Genomic DNA, 11709 nt, shown 5'->3' on the forward strand with positions numbered 1-11709 from the left:
AGTTCCCTTCATAAATCGTTTGGCGGATGCGCAGTGTCCCGGGCGAAATATTTCAGTGTGAATATATCACACTTTATCACTGTGTCAGATGATAATAGACGGCTAAGCATGAAACTTAGATTTCGTGTTATTAAAATAGATTTATACTTGCGAACTGAATGTGTATTGTTCCGTCTTGTGAAACATTATTATTCTGTTAGTATTTTGCATGGATTAGAACAATTTTTAATATATTTACACAGTTACTTCTTGATTAAGATTCACAACCTATGCTTATGTTTATAACTAATACATGTTATTTATAACTAATAATATGTTTTATGATAAAAACAACTCCAATACATAACTAAACTATAAAACTTAAAAGCTAAATCTTTAAATCATATTAATCTTAAATTAAAAAATTACTATAAAATATCCCCCTGCAGCATGTTTTATTACATAGAATGAAACTTAGATATACTAAGTTGACTGGTAGAGAATGCCTTACAACACAAAGATCGCCTTTGTACGATATGTTCGTGCAATACCCAAAGATTGAACTAATTAAAGTTTAATCGAATTTAAACTATCGTGAGACATATTAACTACCACCACACCGAAACCGCTAAGTTAGTTAAATTAAAGTTTAGTCTTGACATAGTTTTATTTTGTATAAAAAAATTTAAGTAGGTGTATTTAATGTTAATTTATAAATTACTGTTTTTTTATTCTTATTTCAATGTATGTGTCTAATAAAAGCATTATTTAACATATGGGAATTAAAAAGTGCATTGGCTACGTGTCCTCTTGTCATTCGAGTGTCTGATTGGACTCAATTTGTATTTATAACTGTTTTCTGTTTATCATACTACTTATGCCATACGATTAAATAAATAAATTCGAGTGGTAAGCACGTTTGCCACCATCGAGGTATCAAAAAGACCATCGTATCAGAAAATGAAACAACTTTAGGTATATTTAGAGGTATATATGTGTTGACTTGTATTTGCGCCACAATGTAAAATATATCCAGACGTTTGAACTCTTAAGTACCGTTAAGGTCGTCGACTCTCTGTCTTGACAAAATAAATGGAAATCGTATTTTTACCCCAGTACAGTGCTTGTAACAAACAAGCGCACTACCCGCCTAATAATGATAAACGGGTACCACAGCTTCTGTATATCGATGCTGGCAGTAAGCACCGCTTAAATACCTACTCGTATTTGTAAGTTGAACTATTTACCACGTATACCTAATGGGGTGCTCTATGTCTTAGGGTAGGACACATATTAATGTAGGTACAAGGTATGTGAACACTAATAGCAAAATAGTCATTAGTGGCCTTAACCTGTTAATGAGAAAAGTAAAAATAAAAATGCCGAAACCCGGGATTGAACCGGGGACCTTTAGATCTTCAGTCTAACGCTCTCCCAACTGAGCTATTTCGGCTATACATATAGCATTGAACTTAATTTATACTTATGTATTTAGCGTTGGAGTAACTCAATAATTGTGCCAAAAGTAAATAATTATGTTGATAATAAGGTCAGTGCTCGATAAACTCACAAAATTCATTACCTACCTATCTCCACATTTAAATTCGCGTTTATTATTTAAAGCAAAGTGTTCACAGTAATACTCGTACAAGCAACAAACATGTTTGACAGGAATGAGAAATAAACACAATATGACCCAATTTACTGGGAATAAAGAGGGAACGTACACTGACATCGAATTGGCATGTAAGAATAACTGAGTAATAAATAAACAATAATAAATAAATAAACAGAAACTATAAATCGTTACCCTAATTTACAATCGTTCTAATTACGGCGAAAATGTTATTGCAATTAGCACCATAGTGCACAAATATAAGGTCTTTATTACAACCAAATTTTCCGCGTAATTAGTACGAGTGTGAACTAGGGTATTGAAATATACATAAAGGTTTACTTATACACCTATACAAATTATACCTTCAAAGTGAAAGAGGACAGCACAGAGAAACGTACGGTTAGCTGCAATAATATGCTAATCTTCGAAGGCCGCAAAAATATCTGACACGCTAATAATAAGATCGTGTCAGATATTCTTGCGCCTACGTTGTGTAATATATTATTGCAGGCGACTGTACACCGATGTACCGAGATCTTTATAAGTCTCGAACAAAATGTAACTCGGGAACGATTGAGTCCAGCATAAGTTGTGTGCCCGAAGGCATGTATCGTATGTACATTTCATGCATAATGCAGGATTCTGATTGTCTATATACCCGCACACAGCAGTACGAATACAGTACATCAGTTTGCCACATGTGACATGCCCTGTTTTATTCTTTTTTTTACAATTTGTGAAAGTTTTAACGCTGGCCATTGCGCGGTTTTAACTTTTAACTCAATTAGTCTGAAAATATACTTTGGTTGAAAATTTTGCTTATCAATATCACTAGCTACTTACTTTTATTTTATACTTACTTAAATCAAGTATCATGTACTGCTAGTATTCTTCAAACTGGAAGGGTACGATGGCTACGATGATATCTAAAGATGTCATCTCCAAACAATTTATAACCTAAAAATGCCAAATGTCATAAAATTGTATTGAATCGACATCTATCATCGTACCCTTCAAGTTTGAAAAACACTATAAGTGTAAGGTCTGAGTGAACGCTCGAGTTGGGCGTGTAGCGGGGCGGGGCGTGCGGCGAGGAGCGGCTTTAGTGCACGCTGCTCACATCACTTGTGAGCCCGACGCCACGTTGCACGCCCCGCCGAACGCTCCGCCTTGAGCGTCCACACAGGCATTACACTAATTATGGTGTGCAAAGCCGCGTTATACGTATGTACAACAGAATGTAATTATAAATCTCTCCTTCACGGGACAGAGCAGGGATTGCCTAGTAGGTCAGTAAAAACTGTATCTGAATATTTTTCGGAAATAAACATTTTTTTATTATTCTATCTACGTTTCTTTTCTATCGAGGCAACTAACTTTTTAAGGTTTCGTCTAACCAAATCTGCTTTTGCAAATATAGTGTAGTTTCCATCTGATTATTTTAGTGACATTTGCGTTTCAATAAAAGCGTGTAAAAATTTAATATAAAAACTCTAATTTTGCCCCGTCTTAACAGATTTTAAAATCCGCATACCTCTCATGTTGTCTGTCATACTAAAATTATGTTTGTAATCAAACCATATAAGTTGCGTGAAAGTGATGGAGCCGGAACATTACAAAAACTCTATAACATAATCCCCAAAAAAGTATCAATTCACATTTTAATTTCAGTAATACATATTTACTTGGTCTGAAAATATAGCTTCCGCATATGAGAGATTTTAACTGAATAATATGGCACATATGGCTCCCAATGGCACATATAGATCCCCAAAATGAAATTGGGTTTTAAATAGCCTGATTGTAACATCCCAGCTGCAACTTTTATGGCTACTATTAGGCGATTCGTCTGCTCGTATGTATATATATAAAAAAATTGCTTGTCCGCATGATGCTGCCTGTAAATATTATACTCCCATTTGTGCTTATATAACCTAATAATCAGATTCAAATCGAAAAAAAAGACAAATAATAAACGGCGTACCTGCTGTATCGTTTCCACTGCGGTATAAACCCTTTCGAATGGTTGTAACACGAGCAACTATTTAAATCGAATTTCGGTTCGGCGGCGGCCAAAAAAAGCGGTCGCTATATCCCCACCCTCCCCATACATTAATGTTCATAAATAAATGATCCATTCTTAACGAAATGAGTTTTTGTAAATATTAAATACCTACTTCGGTAGCAAACGTGCGACTAGCTTAATAATGAATGGTAACGGTGGCATACCCATTAGGTGCTTACGCTTGCATGCATTTACTATGCACTACAAGCATGCATTTAAGAGTCACACAAACCTATCCGCCGCCATACAAAGAAATTAGATCGATAGATGTTTTACATACAAAACATATACTCGCTCTATTTTCTTTGTATAACCATTTTCGGCAACGAAACCTAGTACCGAACAAAGATATATGTAGTACAGTGTGGAAAAAAACTATGGGCCCTGGAGGGAAAGTACCTTAAAACCTTAAGGTAGCTCATTTTACTTAATAACTAATAATATTTTTATTCGGTTCGATTCCTGGGCGAGAAGAATGTAGGAAACATTCTTTTATATTTGGAAAGAAATAAAACTGCACTCAAAGATTTTTTTTTAATTCGGTTGTCTCGCCCGGGAATCAAACCGAATAAAAATTCCAAAAAATAAACACTCTCTATTTTATTCTACCAGTCGATAGTGTCGATACAGTTAATGTTAATGATAACATTTCTCCAAGAAATATTAGACACTCTTCTGTCGTACAAAATATCCATAAAATCGAATATTCAACCAACCAACCACCACCAACCACCAATTCGAATACTCAAGAATATTTTTAGACAAGCAAAATTGAATAGATGCTGCAATGCAGTTTTGTTCCTTTTTAAAAATAAAAGAATGTTACCTTTTAGTAAAATGAGCTAACTTAAGGTTTCAAGGCACTTTCCCTCTAAGGCCCATTAAGTTTTTCCACCCTATATATTACGTTAATGTTCATGCCAAATTCCAAGTAATTTAAACATGTCGTTGTATGAGAACGTAACTTCAATTGTATGGGAGTGGCTTTTATTATTATGTTGTTCCATACCTACTAAATAAAGTTAAATTATTTTTTATTTCAGGCAGTGGTCCCATAATGTGGTATTAACAATTACGAGTATTCCTGTGTTAATGTTAGTCACAAATTAAATACGAAATAAATAAAGTATACCGACGCGTATAATAAAACGTAAGTCTCTCATTATTTCAGCTAATTTCTGTTTTCTAATTAAAATTTACCTTCAATCGAAGACAAAGGAAAATCAATACCGTGCCAAGCTCAAATGGACAGCGTTATGGAATAACGAACTAAGCGACAAAATTGAAAAAAAGTTAATAATTGAATTGAATTGAAAAACTTTATTTCAGACACATTGTATATTGGTATCCATAAACATTGGTTAGTAACAAATAACAAAACAAAAACAAAACAAGGATAAAGTTATTATTACTTAAGGCTAAAACAAAAACTAAAAAAACATTAATGCAGGCCGAATTTGGGTATGAAAACCTATGTACTCGACTATTTCTGTGATCAAAAATCATGTCTAGCCTTATTATAAGGAGTAGGATCAAGCGACACATCAAAATATGTTAGAGCCTATACACTAACTCGTTACGTAAAAAAGAATTAAGCGCCAAAGTTATTTTTATTAATTATAATAACCATGCATTTAAAATTACAAAAACGAATTAAACGCCTAAAATCTGTCGTTAATTCTTTTAATTTCAAAGTTTCAATGATTTATAAACGCAATATCGACTTAACCGCATCCACATGTGTCATTTAATTCGTTATAACATTATCTCAAATTGGTCTATCTTTCGCGTCCACCCCTCAAACAAATCGCATTAAGGCGGTTCCCTGAGCCAGAAGGCGAAAAATCTCCTTATATGATCATGTTTTTCTAAGAGGCGTTGATATTCGTAGACGTGGAAAAAATATTTATAACATAGCGTCCGATACGCGAATTATGACACTTCGCTCGATACAATTAATTCTCAAAGTAACCTCTAACTTGGATTTTTAATCAAACTTTATTCGGTTATTTATTATGTGACACAATAAACATTAAAAGAAGAAAAAACAATTTTAACTTAAATAGTAATTTCATAGCTTTCGAATTTCGATATTGTAAGGTAACGTTTTTAAAATAAATAAAAATCGACAATATTCGATCACAATTGACACTTGGCGCGCATGCTCTTTCCCGTTCTTTCTTGCGAAATGTGACAGTGACAGCGGCAAACCGATGGAACGGCCTTAAAGTATCAAGCGACAATATGTCGCATAGTACGTTACTACTAAATAAATTACCCTCATCGTAGATTTAGTGCAAACAAGAATTAAGCAGAAAAACACATAATTTTCAAAATTTTAAAAGGTATAGTGTTATTTTTTAACTAATATATTTTTTAATAATATATTTTTAAAAATTGAACTTTTTACTTTAGAAATTCACATACAACCATTTCAAATTTCAAATCTTTCCAGCTCATTTTCTCGGTTTCAACTGATTGTCGCTTGATCGCTTATTCCATAGTGCTGTCCAAATATCGTTAGTCACCTGAGGCGTTTTTATGACTCCGTTTAGGAGGCCTATTCTGTTTCATCATCATTAGCTTGCCCTTGTCCCATTCACTTGGGGTCGGCGCAGCAAGTCTTTTTCTTCCATACCTCTCTGTCACCCGTCATCTCATCATTCACTTGCGTTAGTTTCATATCATCTTTCACACAGTCCATCCACCTTTTCCTCGGTTTTCCTCTCCTCGTACCTCCCTCCACATTCATTAGGCCTATTCTGTTTAAAAATGTAAATATGATTTTCATCTTATTTTGACACGTCCTTGAGTCAGCGTGCGACTCTGCATTAATCAGCGTGAGCCGATAACGCTGATTGGTCCTCACGAAATGCTATCGAGGCGTCTAGCCAAGGTGACAATCGTTGATAGAAAATGCCAATCGAGACTCAAATAATGTATGGAAATAGTCACGTGACTTTTCGTGGCATCTGTCATCCCGATACATTTTTAGGGTTCCGTACCCAAAGGTTAAAAACGGGACCCTATTACTAAGACTCCACAGACTGTCCGTCTGTCTGTCACCGGGCTGTATCTCATGAACCGTGATAGCTAGACAGTTGAAATTTTCACAGATGATGTATTTCTATTGGCGCTATAACAATAAGTACTAAAAACAGAATAAAATAAATATTTAAGTGCATGGTGTATGGGAATACAACAAACGTGATTTTTTTGCCGTTTTTTGCGTAATGGTACGGAACTCTTCGTGCGCGAGTCCAACTCGCACATGGCCGGTTTTTTTCTCTTCGTGGCGTTTGTCGTTGTATGTTTGTTATTTTGGCTAGGCCCTCAGGAGTCGTCTCATAAGGCATCTCGCTTGCACTTATTGGTGCGCAGTGCGCGTGAGATGCCTGATGACATCACTCTAAGGTCGTATCGAAATTATTAAAATGGAATTGACCTCCTAAATTTGTATTGTTATCAGTACGCGGGTCACTGAACCGTCTCCAATCGCCGTATGGCCCACTTGAACTTTATGATTTGTGAAATATCCGCAGGCTTTGGAAATGTTAAAGACGTGGCTGTTATAAATAAGGTTCATTACGCGTGTTAACCTTTATAGGTTAACAAATATAAATAGAATAAAACTATGAAAACTGATTATATCGAGAATATTGAATATACGCGATATAATCCGTTTTCATAGTTTTATTTCATGAGTAACTATCGCGGTAACCGAAGACAATATTAAATATATATAGAGTTAATAAAACATAAGTAACCGACTCAATTTTTTTCTTAATACTTTTCTCAAAAAATTAAAAAACCGTAAACTGGGACATATTTATGCTAAAAGGGGCGGGGGGGGGGGGGGGTTGCGTCAGGGGGAGGGAAGGGGACGCTAGTGTGCGTAAAGCACCATACCCAAAGTTATCATACTAATACATTCATTTCATGCTGGCAATAATTTGTTGTCTTCCCCATAACTAGACCGAATCATAAGTTATTAGATAATACTTTTGACGATATTAGGGATGAATGTTGATGGACGGAGAGCGAATGGTAGACCCAAAAAACGATGGATGGATTGTGTGAAAGAAGATATGAGAAAGAAAGGAGTGTGCTGAGGTGACGAAAGATAGAGGAGAACGGAAGCGGAAAACATGTGCCTTGTGCAACTGTTTGTTCCAGATGTCTCCAGAATAGATCTAAGGCCGCGGAGACGCGTTCTTTTAGCTGTGCCGGCTGCGCGAACTGTGTCGCGAAGGAACTCGCCACTGCCGCGCGCTCTCTCTCTACTTAATGCGCTCTTGGCGTCAGCACCGGAATGCGATCTGATTGCATGGCGATGGGTGGCTGTGAGAAACGAATGCTTGAGGTTCTGTGAGGTGATGGATGCTAGGCCCTCGAGTGTAACGTAATGTTTGTTATCCGTGTGTGAAATGTAATGTAATACTTAGTGTAATGATTCTATGTTGTTATGTGTTAGTTTCATGACGTATTGGTTTACTGTAAAGTCGTGTAAACGTATTTATAAAAATAAAAAAAATGTGTCGACCCCACATAACGTGGGATAAGGGCAGGAAGAAGAAGACTTTTTACGAGTAGTCTGATCCGCCACCTTTGATGCTGATTGTACTGGATTTTTATTTATTATTAATCCGGGATAGGCACATCACTACTCAAGTTTGAACTCCCCCGCCCTCGACAGTGGCACGGCAAAGCGATAAAAACAGTTTATCTGTATAACGAGTAATTAGTACATAGTTTAATTACGGATGGCTGGTGATTCGGGGGAAATCTTGGCTTGGTTCCTGCAATTAAAACGGGCTTAACTGTGGCCGGTGGGGGCTCTATCCAATTACTGGGAGGTTGGCGCAAGTCATAAATAAGAAAAAAAATCTTGAATGAGCTCCTACTTAAATGTTAATATAGGCAACGAAGGCATGTATTCCCCCTACAGCTATCAATTAATATTTTCTTTTACTTACTTTAAACATCATTAATGAGCAAAAAACAAAAAAAATATTCTCAAGATGACTCCGTCATTTTGAAGTTCAACCAGAAATTCGACATATGGGTTACATTACCTATTTGTCACCTAACATATAAAGAAAGGACATCCCCGCGTCAATCAGCCAGCCACCAACCATCAGCCAACCAACCAGCAGTTGAAACTTGGTTGAAACAGTAATTCTGTTGCTGTTGCCATCCTAATATCACCTTTATACTCGTATTTATGTGCGCTTAATGTAATCCCCGCTTTTAGTTTCCCTTCCATGAATTTGCCAAATGTATATTGCTACTTAGTAAAATTAGTATTAAATTCCTTCTCGGAAATTAGTATAAACTCGTTGCTCGTGACTTGCACGGCTTTTCTCCAGGCAGCCGCTAGTTTTGCATGTTCAGGTAAATACAGTTTGGAAAAAACATTACTCTACCCGCAATTAGACTGGCCTCTTAATGCGACAGTTCTCGTGCCAGTCGTGCCGTACTTTACTTCAAGGGCCAATTTGAATAAAATGTCCATTTTGCGGGACATCTGCGTGTTGGCTTTGAATATAGTTAAGCATCTTTCTGTTGTTCTCTGCATCGTTAAGGTCGATGTAACGTAAGTTTTAAGGATGACTCATGCAGCGTGAGTCGTGTCGTCGAGTCACGCTAGATCGGGCCGAGGCGTCCGACACGTCATTTTCTATGACGGCTGATCGGTGATCATGTGGTGCTTTCCATAGAAAACGAAGCGCCGGAAGCTCCGGCCCGACCCCGGCCCGGTCTAGTATGAGTCATCTGTTACACAGAAGAAAAAGTTCTTGAACCAAGGAATATTATTTGTTTCAACATCTTTTCGAATTTCAAGGAAATAAAATGTCTTGTATAATATAGATGGGCCAAAAACTACTTTCAATTAAAGTATTTTATTATATTTTATTTATTTATTACATTTCATATGTACCTACAGTCAAACAATTAGATATCTGTGTGACTTTCGTACCTTGAATAGTGGCAATTACTGCAAAAGCCTCTAGGGGCCTCATCTTATTATTACTGAGACAAAGTACGAAGTGGCACATAATCAATAGCCCTCCAAGTAAAGATCGTACGTACTACCATCTCAAAAGTCGGCTACTTACCATCAGGCCTTTATCTGCTCGTTTGCCTCTTACATCATTTAAAAAGATCAAACTCCTTGACCGTACAGGAAAGTACAAGCACGGTAAAGGACCCTTTAGGTAATGAATTAAATCACATTGCTACAGGTACATACAGTGCGTTGGGGTAAGATTGAAAGGGTTTTTCATGCGAGGTAAGATGAAAAGTCGCCCGTAATGCTTCGGCATACGAACAATTTTTTGTCTTACCCCTGATGAAAAAACCCTTTCAATCTTACCCCAACGCACCTTATTTATTTATTTTTAAGCCTACTAAATGGGCAAAGGCCTCTCCCCTTGATTTCCACGACTCCCGATTTGGTGTTTCCTCCAGCCAGTTGTTCAGGAAGCTGTCCAGGTCATCCCGCCATCTCCGTTTGGGCCTGCCCCGTCCACGCCCCTCTACCGGCATCCACTTGGTTGCTAAGCTAGCCCACCTCTCCGGATGCATGCGGTAGACGTGACCGGCCCAGTCCCATTTGAGCCTAGCGGTTTTCTCGCCTACGTCAGCGATGCCGGTTTACACACCTTAATACACATTAAAATAAATTTGCTCTGAAAAAGGAGCTAACTGTATGTAGCGTGTACCTAAGTCATTGTAATTAGACAGTAAGAAGTAAGATTATCTTATTTTTGTAGGTTTATTAAATTGCGTAGGTATATGTATAAAGTGGAACGTAAAGAAATTAAAAATTATAATTCCGAAACCCGTGATTGAACCGGAGACCTTTAGATCTTCAGTCCAACGCTCTCCCGACTGAGCTATTTCGGCTGTGCATAATTACACTTAATTTACGTTACCTAAGTGACTCGAAATAATGCCATACAAACTTGATTACAAGGTCAATATTGATTGAACTTGCAAAGTGATACACTTTGATGTGTTAACAATAATATATTATATGGGTCGTGATAACCTGATAATCAGTGCGACTGTTTCATATTCAACCTTTGTAAAACTATGCTAACTCATTTGAAATGCGCGCGGAGACACAAAAGGTGTCCATATAAAAACTGCGTAAACATCAGTGTCAGTTCAAGTCTCACAAGAAGCAGCACGATTTTTAATATTCAGTAAAAACCAGTAAACAAAGTTACAAATAAATAGCGAGGAGCGCGCCACCAGCAGGCCTCTGCAAACAACAGGACAGTCAGTAAGTCGGTAGTACTGGTAAGGTTGGCTTGAATTAGCATAGCGTACATTTTTATTTCCCATACAGTCCACCCTGTCTTTACGCCACAGCGATAATTAGCATAGCGCACTATTTTATTTCTCATACAGTCCACCCCGGCTTTACGCCACAGCGATAATTAGCATAGCGCACTATTTTATTTCTCATACAGTCCACCCTGTCTTTACGCCACAGCGATAATTAGCATAGCGCACTATTTTATTTCTCATACAGTCCACCCCGGCTTTACGCCACAGCGATAATTACGCAAGACACGATACGAGTATATGACAAGACACAACACCTGGGATGTTGTAGTTCAAGTTCTTCAAGTGAACCAGGAGATCAAGCTAGCGGCAATAGGTATGTGTATTAGGTAGCAAGTCTCTTAAGCTCTCCCGGGACGTTACTTGAAACTTTAGTAAAAGCATTCGGGCGTTTGAGACACGGCTTCTTGAAAGCGATCCTGGGGCTGCTACAGTGGTACTTTAACCGACTTCAATAATGTGAGTTCCTTAAACATACATACTCTTCTCTACCTTCAATTAAGATTATTTCCGAAAAGCCAAATGAGACTTTGACCTTATGCCTTATTCAAAATTTAACGAAATATCGGATAAATTAATCATGAAATCACGCGTAAAAATGACGCCAAATAAATACAAGCCCACTGCTTTCCTTCTATATATTTTTCTTGTATTTAATTCAAAGTAGACATTCCCTATTCATTCCGCGATA

The 11709-nt window shown here is 37.1% G+C and overlaps 2 non-coding genes across 2 annotated transcripts; both read right to left on the reverse strand.

The window, feature by feature from the left end:
* Positions 1-1359: 1359 nt before the first annotated feature.
* On the reverse strand, positions 1360-1432 carry Trnaf-gaa (transfer RNA phenylalanine (anticodon GAA)). The gene has a single exon. It is a non-coding gene; the product is annotated as a tRNA-Phe (tRNA).
* Positions 1433-10498: 9066 nt separating this feature from the next.
* On the reverse strand, positions 10499-10571 carry Trnaf-gaa (transfer RNA phenylalanine (anticodon GAA)). The gene has a single exon. It is a non-coding gene; the product is annotated as a tRNA-Phe (tRNA).
* Between the last annotated feature and the right edge of the window lie 1138 nt (positions 10572-11709).

This window comes from Cydia strobilella, chromosome 17 (genome assembly GCF_947568885.1).
Source record: "Cydia strobilella chromosome 17, ilCydStro3.1, whole genome shotgun sequence".
Lineage (NCBI taxonomy): Eukaryota > Metazoa > Arthropoda > Insecta > Lepidoptera > Tortricidae > Cydia > Cydia strobilella.